The sequence below is a fragment of the Pavona decussata genome, unplaced genomic scaffold (genome assembly GCF_977016875.1).
Source record: "Pavona decussata unplaced genomic scaffold, jaPavDecu1.1 SCAFFOLD_468, whole genome shotgun sequence".
NCBI classification, from domain to species: domain Eukaryota; kingdom Metazoa; phylum Cnidaria; class Anthozoa; order Scleractinia; family Agariciidae; genus Pavona; species Pavona decussata.
Window position 1 is genome coordinate 2489456 of NW_028145806.1, and position 19244 is coordinate 2508699.

The window sequence follows — 19244 nt, forward strand, 5'->3', positions numbered from 1 at the left end:
ATTTTAAATAAGTTCACTGGACTGAGTTGATTCTTTAATAGCTTGTTCAATCAACACTTACATGATGATTTGTAGTGACTTTGAATTCGTTATTCACTTAGCTTGTATTATTAAAACTTGCATTCTTGATATCATTTGGCCTTGTTTGTTGATAATAATGATAATGAAATGACTTTTTAAGGGAATATTGTTTATTTGCACCCTTGGAGTGTCATTTGCGGCCGTTGCGCGCAAATAAACAATATTCCCTCAAAAAGTCATGTTATTCCCTTTATTATTTGATGACAGAAGAAGAAGCAAACTGCCCTTTAGCCATTGCCGATCTCTTAAACAGAGATGCTGACTCCCCAATCTTCGTGAAGCTGGGGTTAACTTACGGAAAAGCCTTGCGATTCAAACAAGAGTTTGAAAAGCTGATTCCGCCATCACGCGGAAAGAGAAGGAACGTTCTGACTATGCTATCGCCAAGCAGTGCTAAGCCTTCAATGGGTGACATGGCCACATTTTCGCCAGAGCTCAAGCGTTTATACCTTTCAAAGTGAGTGTTTTGTTTTGTTCTCAGATTACCTTGATTTATTGGCAAGTGGAAATGTTATAGGAGTTATTTTTGTAATCCAATGGTGGCCATGTTTGCTAAGTTTTAGTTTCGTTGTGCTGGCATGTAAGCTCATACAGTTTGACTTCTAGCTGTCAGGCCAGGCCAAGGGTTTTATTGGGTGTTTTTCTATCAAGGTATATTCGGTAATTCTATTTACCAAAAATACAGGTGTTCTGCATTCTGTATTTCAATTGAGCATTTTACAGTTGTGTGTTTAGTGACCTGGCCTTGGATTGGAAGCGAGGCTGGGGGTGACCTTGTTTTGATACAAACCTCGCTGCTTTTCATATGTAAATGCAAACTAGTTAGCATAAGAACAGCATGATCTGCATATGAAAAGTAGTGAGGTTTGTATCAAAACAAAGTCAACCCCAGCCTCACTTCCAATCCAACGCTGGGTCACTTAGCACACAACTGTAAAATGGCCTATTATAATTTTAGGTATTTGTATAATTGATTTTGTATTTTTAAGATACACCTGTATTAGTATCCCATACCAGGGGATAGAAATGGGGTATATTGATTGGTATCCATTAATTCCCTTCCCTCCTTTAAGCTGGCTGGGACTGAACCTTTTGTTCACATTCGAGCTATTTTTGTTTCACAGATTACCAATATACTGCAGTGTTATTACATAATTATCCTGTAGGTAGATGAAATTCAGGTTGAGTAATTTCAACCAAATTTTTTTGATTCATTACATTTCATTACCATTTAAAACAGAAACAACGAAATTAAAATAACAAACTAGATTGAAATCATTTTAACCAACTATGTTTATCTGTTGAGTGTGCAACAAGGGAAGTCCTGTGCCCAAGTTTTACCGTTAAAATTACACTGTTGTAAGGGACAGCAGACCCAGTTTCAATTGGAAACAATTTGGTATTAACATCCCAATAAAACACATGAAATAATCACTGAATTAGCAGCAAATGTTCCTTGAGGAATTTTTTAAAGATAATTTCGAAAGTCTTATTTCAGTTTATACAGTATTGGTCAAATGTCTCTTGCATCTTCAACTCCTTTACATTTTTTGTAAATATTTACAGACGTAAACAAGTGGGAGTGCTAGTAAGTGAGAACTGGAAACACAAGTGTCCTAAATTTAACACACCAGAGAAAAAAGCTGAGCTGGATCAGTTTGCTAAGAAGATCTTTGATGAATGTTCCCTGCCTGAGGCTGGCTTCTTAACTGATGGTATTGCTCAGCATATTAAAAGCTTCTTCAGTGAGCAATGGAGATTCCAGAAAAACCAAGAAAAAGGTATCAAATGCACATATACCTAGTGGTAGATATTTCCTTCACTCATCTCATTAGAGTAAAATGCTGTGAATTTCAGGGTTGCTTGGTTGGTATTTAATAAGACATTGCAAGATTTTAATGAGAGTTGTCCAATGACTGATTGTAATTGATTTTGGAGTTTTGGCTGTGCACTCAACAGCTGCATAAATTTGTTTGTTTAGGAATAACTAACAACTATTGCAAACCTTTTTTCAAGTTGTTAGTTAGCAGTAGGTAGCATCATTGCTTTGACGTGCTATTGACTGGTTTTCATTTTGCTAGTTTGCAGTATCGCCATCTCCATCAGAGTCCAGCTCCAGCAGCGAGGTAGAATTCACACCTCGACCCAAACTTCCATCTATGGTAAGCTACGGCAAGAAACCTTCGCAACCATCAATTTTTATTAATTTTAATAATCAGATGCTCTTGGTAAATTCTCAACGAATTTTCCTTGGGTGGCCTTGCTTGAAGTAGTCGCACTGTAATAAAGGGAGCTACCTTATAAAGTAAAACATGGTATTGATACATATGAAAACTTCTGTTAGTAGTATAGGATATGAGGGTCCCAGCGCATTTCCATAAAATTGCGCCATAAAATTGAGCCATAAAATTACGCCATATTTCAGAGCCGTTTTCAAGCCAAAACATAACCAAAACAAGCCCACAAATAGCAAAAGTATTGCATTCGTAAAGCAAACTGGATCAGCGCATTTTGGTTAAAAGAATATTTCCCAAGGTCAAACCCCCAAACTTGCGCCAACGAAATTGCGCCAAATCCTAGAGCCATTTTTTTATAATAATAATATGGCCGCCGCACTCTTGCATCATCAACGTTTGTTTTATCAACAACCCCATAATTGGGATGAGTATTCAATCTGTGAAGCATTTCTGAAAATTGCGCCATATTTTGGATTGTATTTCAGAGCCGGCTTCAAGCCGAAATATGGTCAAAACAAGCCTGCAAATAGTAAAAGTATTGCATTTGTAAAGCAAACTGGATCAGTGCATTTTCCATAAAAGGTTAAAGAAATTGCGCTGATAATTTTCCGCGTAATTAACCATCAAATTATCATCATATGGCTCAGGTGAAGCGATGATGGAGTCACCGCTTTTAATGGCATCGTTTGAATCGTAGATGATTTTTCCATTCATCAAAATATGTCAAAGTCATATTTTTAGTTGTTCCATCACATGTATATGAAATTTTTTTTCCATTTTCATGAATAAGAATGCTTCCATAATGTGCCCTGAAAACAACCAAATAAAAATTTGTTATCACAAAAACATTAGTATCACAAATATCACGTTCTTCTAGTCGAACCGGCTTACCTGAATATATCAGATTAATTGTTTTCGGATCTCGACTGTATAAACAGATTTTACAAACAGAAGTTACTTTACCATCATAATAAAATTGCCGATATGTTCTTCTTTTTTTGCAACTATGACATTTGGTTAACTGATTTATTACTTTGATGCATGGACATATATCCTCCATTGGATAATAGCTTATAACCTTCTTCATGTGTTTTTCGGCTTTAATTGGAAATTTTATGATATATTTATTTTCCATTTCTTTATAATATTATATAGTGATATCTCTTTAAGCTATTTCGGAAAATTTTGTACAATATATTCGTATACATTTATAGTATGATTTTTTCAGCCGATCAGAACTTCCATTTTTCCACCAAAATTGTTTCTTAAATCGATTTGGAAATCAATTTGGTTTCTATTTTGGAAGCGACTTTGGAAGCAACTTTCTCGGAAATGATGTAATGCAGTGGGACTTTCCCGCTCGCGTCTAAATTTAGTCCATTGTGTTTAAGGTCATATGACAGTCGTATGATTTTATCGACCAATCAGGAATTGTCTGATGCATCAGACAAGGAAAAATTATTCGTCATGATAAATTTTGCTGATAAAGTTTACTCACAAAGTTTGTATGACTAAAGCGGCGAATCGGTTGTCTGTTATCGAATATTTTGAAAGTCATCCAGTTGTAGCAATACCTTGGACGCATGAAATAGACTGTGTTTGTTGATATGCAAAATGTGAAACTGTTTAATATTTAAACAAGAAAAACTTCAAAATAACCCCTTCCAGTTTCCGACGCGTCAGAAACAGGGTTTTACCACCAAGCTACAAGAACTTATTATGGACAAGACACGGTTTTTAGCCTTCCGAGGAGATCTTGTAAAGCTATGGGATTTGCTTAAGCAAGGATCTCAAGATGTTGATTCACTTTTCTCAGAGTTGTGTGCGGTTTACCCTGAACTAACAGATAGAGCTGTGTTGCCTGATTTGGTTGTAAAACAAAGAAAGGATCGTTCTGGGGAAAATGTTGAGCATATACGGCAGAAACTGAAAAAAAAGCGTACAAAGTCGAGGGAGATTTATGGATTACAGTAAAGTGAAAATAGTATTAGATAATGAAGAAACATGTATTGACATTAAGAAAGCTTGATGACGCGGCGGCTGATGCAAGAAGACGAATCGTTTATTTTTCATGCTTACAGGGCCAAGTGTTAAAAAGATTGAAAGACATATCAGGAAAAAAGATGTCACAGCTATTGAAGTTGACTAAATATTCACAAAGTCACGCTTATTTTTTGATAAATCTTTTCGAGTTATCTGATAAATATAACAAGTTAATGTATTCTGATTTACCGATTAGGTTCTTCAAGAACAATGTAAAAGAAATTGCAAGCATTTGTGAAAGTGAGAAGGTATTTTTTCAACTGTAGTTTCCGACGCGTCGGAATCATGTAAATAAATCACCTGCCCTCACATCACTTAAGCAATAAATCCTTTCTTTGTCAACTCTCGCCTGATAAATGATTCAAGATCGATTATGAGTTCTTTTAGTTATTTTTCTTACACGTATTAAACAATATTGTGTACAATAATATATTGTATAGTAGAATGAATTGTGATTTATGTTCAGCAGAAATACATGAAGGTTTAAAGGATTTTGAAGAGTCTTGTCCTTTCTGTTATGAGCAGTTTAAAAATCGTCAGCCGAACGAACGCGAACAATGTTGTGATAATGCTCATATAATTCTTGATAGAAGTTATTCAGTTTGTTAAAATTGTGGGCAAGTTGCTGGCTATAAAGTCGTAAACAAATATGTTGATTTCCGAGAAAATCTTTATCGCTTTCGTAAAAAGAGCGTTTACAATCGAAAATATCATCTTGAAAATATAATCGATGATTTATTGGCAGCATCGATTATATGTGTTAATTATCAACAGAGGGTAAAAATACATCGTATTTTCGCCGAAATAAATAAAATCCTTCCCCATATTAATGGAAAAAGGAAACGTATTATCAGTATAAAATTTTTATTAGAACAAATTTTAAGCACCATGGGATTAGAACACAGTCCGCTTGTCCGTATAAAGTCTAAAAGAACCTTAACAAGCTATAAAGAATATTGGAACCAGATATTGGATTCGATTGGTGGTGAAATAGGTCAGTAAAATAACTTATCATACATCCTTGCTTGTTTATCAACAATTGGTGTGTTGTCTAAAATATAATCATCAGCATGTTGTAGTTTTTTCTGGATATCATCATCAAACTCACCACTTCTAAGGATTTCTTTTATGGATATTAACAAGTGCCTGTATTTTTGGTAGGCGTATTGGCATTGGTGTGTTTTTATTTCAACATTTTTATTCTTCATATACATTTGAATGAAAACTGAAACAGCAGTAGCTGCAACGAGAGATACGCCTGAAGTGGGTATACTACTGAATACACCACCACTAGCAATAAGTGCAGAACTAATGTTACCGATTAATTTCCATTTTCTATAGGATTTATAAGGTTTTTTAAAAATCCACATTTTTCTATGATAGGTACGGCAATAAGATTTTAATTCATCAATTTGGTCAGATGTTAATGTGTTGCTGACGTGGTTAAACTCTGTTACATCAATCATAGTCTTTTATAATTATTGTTACACAAAATTTTATGATTTTTTAAGAGCCTCATTGATCGTGCTGATTATTAAAGGTTTTATTTTAGTACGCATCATATTCTCCAATAGTCCTTTGATGTCAGAATCCAATTGCACCAAAGATTGTCTTATACTATTGTTAATCAGTGGTTTGATAGTATCCTCTGTGTAGCTCTGGAGTTGACTGAGAGACATTGCACGATTTGGTTGTGTTCCATCTTTGATAATCAGATAACGGTCTTCTGTGTCAAGGTGGCTGTCATCATTGACGTGAATTGGTTCTTTCCATATGATATCTTGCTACATTTCATGTATGACTGTATATTCAATCTTATCTCCATTTTCATCCAATATATGGTTTCCGTTTTCATCTTCAAAGTATGGCATTATTATAATATTAATGTATATTAAGACTGGAATATTTTATTGTGAATTTTACATCACCAATACCAAGTCCACTTGAAAGACGGAGCTGAATACTATTTATTGAATTAAATTTTCGGTTAATATTAACAGTGGTAATAAATCTGAAATTAAATCGTGAAACGAAATTTGTTGCTCCTGCTAAATTGAAAGTAATGGAAGAATTAGTATTTATTGTTGGTGAATAAAGATGGATTTTTTCTATTGTGACTTCATTTGTGAAATTTAAATAATATCACCAGTAACATTTTGAAAAAATCCATTTCGTACACTTATTTTACCACTTACATAAATTTCATTTGATAGTTGTTTTATCCATTTTTTTGTAACGGCGTCGTTATCATCTGTAGGATTAGCCAAATTTACGATCCTATTATTATTCATATTAATATCAGCGTACATCTCATTTTTCAACCCATCATAAACCCTTGGATCAACACTATCACTCCATCCTTTGATTCCATAAATAACCAAGTATCCTTGTGGATTTTGGACTACAGCTCTACCATGAATTACCAATGCTATACGATCAGGTGTGGTTTTGCTGTTGTTATTAATCTGAACAAGAAGTTTGCCATACGTGTCGAATGCTCGATAGACTTGTTTGTGAATATAGACAGTTGTTCCCTGAGTTGACAATGATACATTGGTGGATTCAGGCCAATAGTATTCGAATATCATTGTGAACGTACCAATGGGTAATGGATAAATGTTGAATGAGATACCGCTCCGATAATCATTAGACCCATCAGCATCCTTAATCATTGTGATTGAATATGCTTTCTTATTTTGGTGAGCAGATTCTCTGAAGTTTTCAAACCCATTTACCCTGATATTATATTCTGAAGCTGATTCATCTGTATCGTACAGGTATTTGAATTCGTTTGTTTTGTGACTGCTGATCAAATGTGATTCAGCAAGTTTATCTTCAAAATATTTGTTATTTACACCGTCTTTATCATTGGCTGGCTCTTTAACATTTATCAACTTATAACCATCCAAATTTAAATCACCAGTCATTGAATTGCTCCCATCTCTTCTAAGGGTGGTGTAAAAAGTGGTATTAACTGAAGTTACAACAGTATTGATAACATTGGTATCTCGATCGTCAACATAGTTTTTATCAGCTTTGAGATTCAGCTCGGACACCCGAGCAGCAGCTGATGGATCTTTCGATAATTTCAGAAATTTAATTACATGACCACGCATGTCTAGATCACCACCCATTGCAGCAGGATTTAGACGGTGAAGAAAGTTATGATCAACGTAGTATTTATTAACAGCATCAGTATTATCAACAGGCGGGCCCATATCTTTTATCCGATGTTGATCCATATCAAGATCACTATTTGAAACTTTTTGCAAATATTTGGTATCACAAAAACCCAAATTAACAGCATCATAGGTATTTTGTATATTAGCACCAAGATTGGTGATTTGTTTATTACCCATATCAAGGTTACCAGTCATTGGTGATGATCCATCCTTTTCCAAATAACCTGATAAATCAGGTGATGGTATATTTTTAACAGAATCATCAACGTACTTTTTATTCGCTGCTTGATCGTCATTATCAGGTTTCAAAACATTAATATCAAAAAATGTTTTCCGCCCGGTACTATGTTGTTCTGTTGATGTGACCATTATTTTGCTTTTAGCTCGCCCACCATAACCATCAAAGTTTTGCAAATCTGGTATATGAAGATGAATGTTTTCATAAGACTGATGCTCAGTCATTAATCGAACATCATTAGAGATACCAGCATTGTCTGGTGTATCTTGTAAATATATGCTGTTGGTATGAACACTGCCAGTATTGCTGTAAATTACTGCTTTATTATTGACGACTGTACCTGATTGTGCTCTATCCAACAATTGAATTTGACTATTTATAACAGCATCATCAGGATTAGTGCCTTGTTTGACATTAACCATTTTTTTGTTTTCTAAGTTATAATCACCATTATCTGTTAGTATAAAACCAACGCCTGGAGGGCCTTGAGGACCTTGTTGTCCTATTGATCCAGAACCTGATGCAGAAGTTGTTTCATCATTGAAAATTCCCATTATACTAATTGATTAGACTGTTCCGTAAAAGTTTCTTTTTACAGTCTTCATAGGTTTATCAGCATAGAGAAAAGAATATGGTTTTTTGGTGGCTTTAATATATGTTACCTTATCAACTCCCAATTCACGGGATATTAGACTCTGTTCATTATTGCTTGGGAAGTCGTAGACACAGAAATGTGAACAGTTCAACCTGATGTCCTTTGGCGTCTTGTAAAATGATTGACTAAGATAAATAACAGAGCAGTTTTTATGCCGGCCTCTTATGAAATAGTCAATTAATGGTTTTTGGTTTTTATCGCAAATAAAGTCATCGAACACGATAATCTTTTGTGATTCATCATCCATTAACCTCTCAACTGGAACTATCTGATCATTGCTATATAATACAACATCGTAACCAACACTATCTGATATATCAGTCAGTTTTTCAATCATATCTTTATACTTTGGTTGTTCAAGATTTTTTGCATAAAGATGTATCTGGTCATAGTATAATAATGGCTTTATAAGCATGTGATAAAGAAGATTAGTTTTCCCCGAACCAGAATTACCACGGATGAGCATTCGAAATGTATCATTTGGCATGAATCCATACAGTCGTTGAAAATTGTTGTTTTCATTTTTATTGTCATAGTTTGGAATATCCATATAATATTGTTTATACAACATTAGACAATAGATAAGGGTTTATGATTGATTTATATATGATTTCTGAAAGATAAGTTGAGATAAGTTGGGATAAGTTTGTGTAAGCAAATAGTAAAATGGACTTACAAAGATTAAAACAAATATCTGAAGCCAAGATTAAGGCTGGAATCCTTACTAAAGAGGTAAGAGACACGTTGAAGGAATATAAGCATAATAAACAAGATTTACAACTGGGTTTATCAGAAACGTTCAAACCAATAATTAAAGCTCATGATGAGACAAAACAAACAATTGATGACAAACAAGACAAATTGATCAAGCAGCTGCAGGAAAACCAAAAAGCTATAACATCAGGACTGGAGAACATTGAGATGTCGGTAATTCAAACACCACAACCAAAACAACCACAACAAGCAACAAAACTGCCGATTGGTTACAAACCAACTATGATGTCGTCTGATTTGAAATCGAATCTAGATGCAGGATTCACTGATTATGAGATTAAAATTTTAACGGATTATGATCTAATCCAACCAAGTTCATTGTTGAAAAAGGTCAAAGAAGGTGAAGAAGATTTTGAAACTTATTATGAATTAATCGGTGAAGACTTGAAGGAACTAAGTCGGCAAAAAGGTCGTTTATCGAAAACAAAGGAATTGAAAAATAAAAATAAAGATGAAATCGATATGATAACCAAAGAAATCAAAACGTTACAAAAATACAGAGAACGAATTATAATTATACCAGAAGGTCTCAAAACCCTCAGTGGTGAAGGCTTGCATACACAACCAAAACGGAATGCGTATAAGATAAATCAATATGGCCAGTATGGCGGCCTCATGATTGATATCCCCAAATTGATGGGGCAGTTGAGACTTGTTGCAACAAAACACAATCAAAAAGTGCTTGATAAGAAGGTTGATTTTGATACTATCGATCTGTTGACAAAGAGATTCAATTCGAAAAAGAAATACAGCGATAAAGCCAAAATGGTTTTCAATGAATTAAACCAACTGAGTGAAATTCCAATCCATAAAACCAGTAATAACTGCAAAAAAATAGGATCAGGAGTTGTCTATTTCAATAATATAAATGACCTACTTGACAGGATTGAATTACTTGGTGGAAGTATACTAGCTGGGAATAACTCCGTTAAAAATGAATTTTCACAGATAGCCCATAAATTGAATCAACTAGGTACGATTTCCAATAAGCAACTCATTGAGCTGTTGAAGAATTATGTATTATAATGATATATGCAAGAACGAGAAATAAAGATATCATCTGTTAATCGTCAAAAAATAGGCAGGAGTCGGCCTGAAGACTTTTCAATCAAGTTTAATCCATCAATCAATCTTAACAGTGATATGAAACATGAACTAGCAGTTAATGGTGTGTCAATGACTTATTCATGGCATAATGTCAATAATAAAAACAACAATAATAGAATCAAATACTCCAAAGACAGTGGAGCTAATTGGGAAACAATCACATTTGTTGATGGTATGTACAGTTATGATGATCTCAATAATTATATTACACAGGCCATCAAACAAAACGATGATCAACCAGCTAATGGTGTAGCTGTCAAACTGTATTTTGTTTTATCAAGTTATCGTGTAGTTGTCGAACTTGGAAACAAATGGAGATTAGATATATCCAATTCAAAATTCGGTGATCTAATCGGTTTCGAGCCCAAAATAATAACACAGACTGAATATAGCAGCAAACTTCCAAATATAACCAATAGTATTGATGACAGTATTAGCGATGGAGTATTAACAAACACACTAATAATGATTCCAACAGATAATTTAAGAAGATCATACCCATTTACTTTTGAACCGAAAAGAGCTTTATTCAGTCCAGTGTCAAAAAATATCATATCCGAGATGAGAATAACGGTAACGGATGCATTAAACAGACTCATTGATTTAAATAATATAGATTGGTTTATGAGTTTAATTCTACCTTCAAGTTTTGTGTAATGAAATTGTATAATGAGACAAAGTGAATATAAAAGAAGATTTGACCCAGAATTGGGTTGTTATGTTAGAAAGAATATCTATGATGAATCAATTGTTGGAGGGAATATATTCCAATCAATTGCATCAAAATTATTCAGAAAAACGGCAAAAGAATTAGCTAAAAAAGGAGTTAAAACAGCAGCTGAAAAGGCTGTTACAAAAACTGGAGAACATATTGGCAATAAAGCCGGAGATAGGATAGTTCAGTTATTGAGCAAAAAGCAACCTCCAATTTTGCCTCAACCAAAGGTGACAAAACCACTTTCTGATATGGAAATAGCAGATCGAGTGAATTAGATAATATCTGGTGGGAAACTGAGAAGGAGGAAAATTGTGTGATACAATAAAAATTGTGTAATATAATAGTATAATGAAATCATTCAGGAATCCAAAATATTTAGAACGTTATGAAGATGTCTTTTTTGAACTTGAGACACCACTGAATACTGGTGATCCAGGAAACAACAATTCTCAGAAAAAAACCGGATACAGGTTTGTGGTTGACAACACAGGTGGGGTGACACCTTTCGACTGGTATAATGCCAGAATCTCACTCGATTTTAAAGTGCAAACAATGGCCAATGCTAATTTAGTGGCAAATGATGAAAATAATATTGTAAATGGCTCCCATTCATTGATCAACAATTTCGATGTGAAGCTAAATGGTCGGAAAGTTTATGATTGCAATGATGCTAACCATTGTGTAAATATTAAGAATCTGTTGGAATATAGCCCAGATTATGCTCAATCAACTGCAACAAATGAGTTTTTCTATTTAGACACTTCCAGAGAACCTCGATATCAAGAAGCTGCGGTTAGTGTAGGAGCAAAAGCCAGAAAAACACTTTTGGGTACTTCAGTCAATGTTCCCACAGAAATTTCTCTAAATTGTTATTCATTTTTTGAGGCACTACGAGATGAGCTTCTTCCTGCAACAAGGTTGGAATTAAATCTTGAAATTGAATCTGATGGAAATCTTATTTGGAGAACAGGCGGCGCTGCCTGCCGTGTTATGATAATGAGGATGCAACTGGTTGTGCCAAGAATAACTTTCAATTCAGAAGGACAGTTATTATACATTGATCAGTTTATGAAACCGCATAAATGGACCTATCTGCGTGAAAACATTGAGAGATCCAATAGTACACTACTAAGATCTGGCACATTTACAATATCAACTGGCATCGAACGACCAAGACATGTGTTTGTGTTCATCATCAATGATGCAAATGTCGATGCTCAAACAGCCAATCCTTACTTGTACAACACATTCAGTAGCATATCGAATAATAATAGAGTTGTCACTAATGCCCATCTTGTTGTGGGAAATGGTAATGAATATCCAGATGTTCATTATACACCCAGAACTGATATTACACGTGTTTACCGAGATGTGCTCAAGTACGTTCATGCTAACAATGAATACAGCCAGGGGACACTTTTGAATACATCTAATTTTAAATTAATATTCGGGTTTTTGTACTTCGACCTAACAAAACAAAAGATGGATATCAGAGATGGGACAACCAAATTAACTTTCCATTATGAACTATCAGGTGCAGCAGCCGCAGGCCATGCTTATTCAATTTATGCCCTCACTTTATACGAACAAGATGCTGAACTTGTGCAGAAAGATGGGAAATTACTATTTCGCTAAACAAATTATCTACACATATCATATACAAGATATGACAAGCTATCATTCACATGGTGTAAAATTGTCTCAAGGACAAAAACAAAAATTAGCAAAAGCATTGAGAAATAATTCAGCAATAACAATCAGATTATCACATGATGAACTAAATCGACCTGACCAACTTATGTTAACCAAAACCCAAATAAATAGATTACGAAAGTCAATGGAAAATGGTACTGGTCCTGATATCAAAATATCAAAAACACAGATACGAAAAGCAGTCAAAATGGGAGGGAGCCTATGGTCATCATTATTCAGTCTTGGTGCTGGGGCACTTCCAGCTGTAACAAGTCTAGCTTCGAAAGCTGCTGGTCCACTGGCTACTGGAGCATTATCCGGTCTTGCCAGTCTTGGTGTTGACAAGATATTTGGAAAAGGACAGGTTGGTGAGTTCTTAATTCCACAAAACAAAGTTGATCAATTGATAAAGTACAAAGATTGGTTGACAAATGAACAAAAGAAACAGATAGTCAATGCAATTCATACTGGGGGACAGATTGTTATTAAACCAACAAAGAGTCAATCAGGTGGTTTCTTGGGTACATTATTGGCTTCAATTGGCGTTCCTTTATTGTCGAATGCATTGACTGGTAAGGGGTTGCGAGTGGATAGAGAAAGATCAAGACAGTCTGTACCAGTTTATGTTCCAAAAAATACCAATGGTGGTTTGGTTCTTCCGGCTGATTATAGACCGCCTCCGTTTTATGGTACTTGGAAACAACCCATAGGTATGGGAGTAAAAAAAAACCTCCAAAAAAGGAAAAGGGTTACTACTGGGAAAAAACAGTCCTTTTAAAGGCATCCCACTAATCGGCGACATATTGTAAAATTTATTAATAAACCACTTAGCAATTTCGATCTAATTAATTGGGTTAAACAACTTGGTATCAAATATTTTAGAGGAGTTTTCAGCAAAGATAAATTACCGACATCCATGATAAACAATGAAGTGGGAATCATAAATCTTGATGATTATATCGGATCAGGCACACATTGGATTGCATATCGAAATGGAAACAAATATGCTGAATATTTTGATAGTTTTGGATTGTCCATGCCTAAAAAAGTGGTAAAATATCTTTCAACAAGTGGTAAACCTTTGATATATTCATCAGATGAAATTCAAGATCGAGATTCTGTATTATGTGGATATTGGTGCCTCTATTATTTAATTGAACGTCAAAAAGGTAAATCAATTCCAGAAACAATTCATAATACCAATTTACATTTGAATACTACTGATAGTGATAATCATGAATTCATAATAAATTATTTCAAAAATATTGTGTAATATATATGTATAAATGGTAAAATCGTATTGTGTTAAACAGAAAAAATCTACTGAATGTGTCCGAACAAAAAATAATCGATTAATGTTCTTTTGTACTTGTGCAGAATGTGGTATAAAAAAAACCAAATTCGTTAAACAAAATCAGGGAAACTAAATAGCCCGCACACTGGGGCGGGCATTATGGATACATTAGCATCAACTGGTACTGATATGTTTCTTCATCATGGTATTCCATGGTTGGGTAAAAAGGCTGTAGAAATGGGTAGATATTACGGATCTGAAGCATTGAGAAATCCCAAGCTACAAAAGAAGGCTCTTGATTATGCTTTAGAAAAAGCTACTCCTTTTATAAAGAAGACAGGTTCTGAAATGCTTGATCAATTATCTACTAAAGTACGTCCTAATAAAAAATATGTCACTGACAGAAAGGATCTCGATGGGGGCGCTCTAGACATACAAAAACATCTTTCCAAACTTGGTGAATTACATATGAGAACTCCATCTGGTAAAAAATACAATTATTGTGGACCCGGAACAAAATTAGAAGAGAGATTGGCATCAGATGACCCCAAGTATCGAGAACCGATAAATAAACTAGATGCCATTTGCCAACAACATGATGTAGATTATAGTAACGCTCGATCATTATCTGATAAACATGCCGCCGATGATGTAATGCTTCAAAGAATATCTGAGATACCTTATCGTGAAAGACCTTGGGGGACAAGCTTAGCTCAAGCTGCAATATCCACAAAGAAAAAGCTTGGACTTGGAGCTTCAAAAAACTCCAAAAGCCGTCGAGTAACTGGCAAGAAACTTTAGCTGATGAGCTGCATAAACCCATAAAGCGTAACTTTACTTGACGGCGTGTTATTGTTAATCATGTTGATGAAATATGGGCTGCTGATCTTGTTGAAATGCAACAGTTGAGTAAATGGAACAAAGGTTATAAGTATCTTCTCATAGTTATAGATATCTTCAGTAAATACGGCTGGATTGTTCCGTTAAAAGATGAGAAAGGTGAAACTGTAACCAAAGCATTCCAACAGATTTTCAAAGAAGGGGATAAACCAGAGTATCTATGGGCTGACAAAGGCTCAGAGTTCTACAACAAACATATGAAAGACTTACTCGATAAACACAACATAAAACTCTATTCGACAGAAAATGAAGAAAAATCATCAGTGGTGGAAAGATGGAATAGAACAATAAAAACCAAGATGTGGAAGCAGTTCACTGCCCATGGCAATACAATGTATCTGGATACCCATGTTGTTGAAACAGTATAATATGTCTAAACACAGTTCAATCAAAATGACACCAACAAAAGCCAGAAAAAAGAAAAATAAAGGAACTGTTTCCTTTAACCTATATGGTGATATGAAGCAACCAAAATTGCCTAAGTTTAAAGTAGGTGATAAGGTCAGGATATCAAAGTATAAAAGAAAGGTATTTGATAAAGGTTATACACCAAATTGGACCGAAGAAGTGTTCATTATCGATAAAATCCAATACACCAATCCGATCACTTACAAACTGAAGGATCTCAATAATGAAGAGATACAAGGCAGCTTTTATGAAGCTGAATTGTTGAAAGCAAAACAAGAGGTATTCAGAATAGACAAAGTCATCCGGAAAGATCACAAGAAAAAACAAGCTTTAGTGAAATGGAAAGGATATAGTGATGATTTTAATTCTTGGATACCGTTGAAGAATTTAGTATAAATCGATGCAATTTTGTTTATGATAATTCTTATTTTTATTCAACATGGTTCTACCATACCTACATACAAATGTTCTATTCGACCACTTTTCTTCATCGGTTAATAGTCGCCGTCTTTTTTCTCCTGTTCTTGATGATTTGATATAATCATCAGGCATATCTTCTTTGTCCACATATTCAAATTTGTAAGAGATGCCATTCTTTTTTGAAATTCCAGTTTTGCAGTGGTTAGTGCCTTCGCAAACCATTTTCACTATCCCTGCATTAATACCAATATTTTGTTGAACAGCATACATACTATCATAGTATGTCACCTCATCGGTACTACAATCGATGGCTTTAATGAATTTTTTATTGATATGATTATTAACCACAAACGAATAATCACGATTTTTTGCTGCTTTTTTATTATTCTCTTTTTGGGATAATAGTTGTAAATTGGATAAACGATTATCACCTTTGATATCATTGATGTGATCAATCACTTTTCCTCTCGGAATTGTCCCATTAAAGCATTCCCAAACAAAACGATGAACATAATATATTCTTAACATTTGACCATTTTTTCTAACCAGACATTTCATATATCCATTACAACTTTTATCACCCTTTGATGGTATTTTATTATCAACATTTATGATACTTCCATCATCAGAAGCGGCATACAAATCATAAACTGGATGTATTGCATAATTTTTATCAGATATTTTTATACCGTGTTGACTCGGTTTAGTTATACCACGACTCATTATAATATGTAATAGTAACATTTCTTTAAACCATGTTAACTGGAAATAGAATTAAACCATAAATCTGCTTAAAAATAAAATTTATGTATTATTATAATGATGATTGTATTACCATTAGATCCGATCATGAATGAATTTCATTATCATATGATCAGAGGGTTGCTTAATTTAATTGAGCAATTTTATAATGCCCATATGCATAACTATTCATACCATCATTGTGAATATACCTTTTGTCATCAAAACATGATAATGAAACTTTGTTTAGTAAACAGGTCTTGAGGATATGCAAATCACTTCTGATTGTTTTCATGTTATGATACATTTGCTCGTTGTTGAATAATATATTTTTGTAATCCTCATGTTTAATTACTTTTTTTATTATGCTTTTAGCAATTCCTTTAGCAGTTTTATTGTTGGTGCCATCATCTTTGGTGTATGAATACATTTTACTACGTAAACCGATGAATTCTATTATCGGTTTGCTAGCCGCTTCATCTTTTAACTTACCAATTCCCTTTTTATTACTAGCATCATAAAATGGACTATCTGCTGGATAATCACTGTTATCAAATTTATCTTTATCATTCCAAAAATCTTTGTAGGCATCTTCTGTTCGAATTTCATACGTGAGAGAATCAGTGTCTGTAAATAATAATTTCGCTCTATTGCCGTATGTCCCCTTAATATAATTATAATGAAAATCATATATTAGTGTTTTACTTATATCCAAACTACACATCCCAACATATGCTGGCCTGTTTAGGGTTAATGTCTCTTTGATGTTATGAATAGCCACAAGATTCTCATTGAAAATTTTACTGGATACAAAGGTTGGTTTTGATGTTAATCGAACAAGTTTCTTTTCATCTGTAACTAACCTTACATCAACTCTTTTTCTCAGGTTTTCCATGGTTTTTCCAAATACACTATTATTCATCAGTTTGAAAAAATCTTTTTCAAAACTATTTTTTGCATTAGTTCTTTTAACCCTTTCTCTGCTAAAGGCGACTAATGTCGCCGTTTTAGAGGCTACCACTTTCAAGATTGGCCACGTTCTCAAATCCAGAAATCTGGTTATTATGGTCTACTAATAGTGTTAATTAGTAAGTGTTTTAGGCTTTAAGAGCAAATAAACTGAGTTTATCTTCCGTTTGCCGTTCCATATCAACATTTATTTTCAAGCAAAACCAAAAATGCCCGTTTTCTGCGGCATCAACAAAGCTGAAAAACACACATCTTTGCTTCCAATTTTTTAATTCAAAATCTCATTTTAAAACCAAAATTCCTTCATGACAGCAAACCTTAATCTCATGACTAAGCATTTATTTCCAATTTTGCCTCTCACGCGTACAGCTGTTCGAACATCAGCCATTTGATTCGAGCCACTTTTCAAAGCCCGTAATTTCCCCTTTGCCGTCCGAGTTGCATTCTGGCTAATTACGATACAACGACGAGATGGAGGTCCCGCCATCTTAATTCAGTAGTTTTTTTTATAAGTGTCGAGCCACCCGGTCCTACTGGCAAAATATCGCACACATCATTTTCTTTGCAAGTCAAATCTCCCCCAAATTGCCTAGGTAGGTCCGAGTATCCACCCACAGAACGGCCAGAGAGACAACTTCACTCGTGAGCCACCATGACTCGATACGAACACTTTTGGCGTCACAGTCGCTATGAAATCATCTCTCACCTCTGGATTCTTTCAGAGGATTACCTCTACTCTCCATTCCAGCTTTATGATGCCAGCCTGGGAGCTTCTGCAGTGCAAAATGGCCCGAAAGTACACTTATAAACTGACAACTTACCGATTAGAATGTGTTTGTGCTCGCGAGCAAAACAACAACGGTTCAAATAGGTGACGTCACAAAAAAACTTGAGTCCTCGTTATTGCAGAGCAGCGAACATTTCAAAGGAGATCTTCATATAGGACAACTAAATCCGTTTTGGTCATCTACATCGAGATAATTGTCCAGAGAGACCAAGAAATTTGGCAGTGAAAGGGTTAAGAGTGTTGAAATCTATGTATTGTTTCAACCATGGAGATTGATCAAATTCAAGTACTCTATGAACCTTGGTTATTTTCAAACCTAGATCAAGATATAAATGCAAATTTCTATAATGTAATACATAGTTCCGTTTTTCAGACAACGGAATTAATTGATGAACTTGACCAATTGAAATATTATACTTTTCTTTTATCAACCTGCAATATTCTGATAACATATTCTCTTTCACGCATACTTGTTCTGGTGCCAGTGGAAAATCATTATGCATATCATGTAGTACGTTTGGATAATCTAAATCAACTTCTTATATTATTCCCTTCGTTGATTCTTTCTCATACTTCCTTATATCTAGCTCTTCAATCTGCTTCTCTGATAACCATTTGAAACCTCCTGTTGGAAGACATTGAGACACAGCACATCCATATAAATTATTTGCGTCAAGATACATGATATAAGAAGATGGTTCTTTTTCATCATACTCTTTCATATAGGGATTATTTGCTTTTCCATATCGATTAGCAATGTAACTGGTACCACCTCTTAGACCTTTTTCAATAAATTGTAACATATCAATATCAGTCATAAGTTCTAATTTGATACCAGTCATTTTTAACATAGCATCCCAACTCAAACCTGGACTTGTAAAATAGTGACATGGATCTAATTTGTAATATTCTAAACATGTCTTCCTAAAGTTTTCAAATACATCTGCCAGCAAAAGGATATCACTATGTAAATATAACTCATGATAATAACCCATATT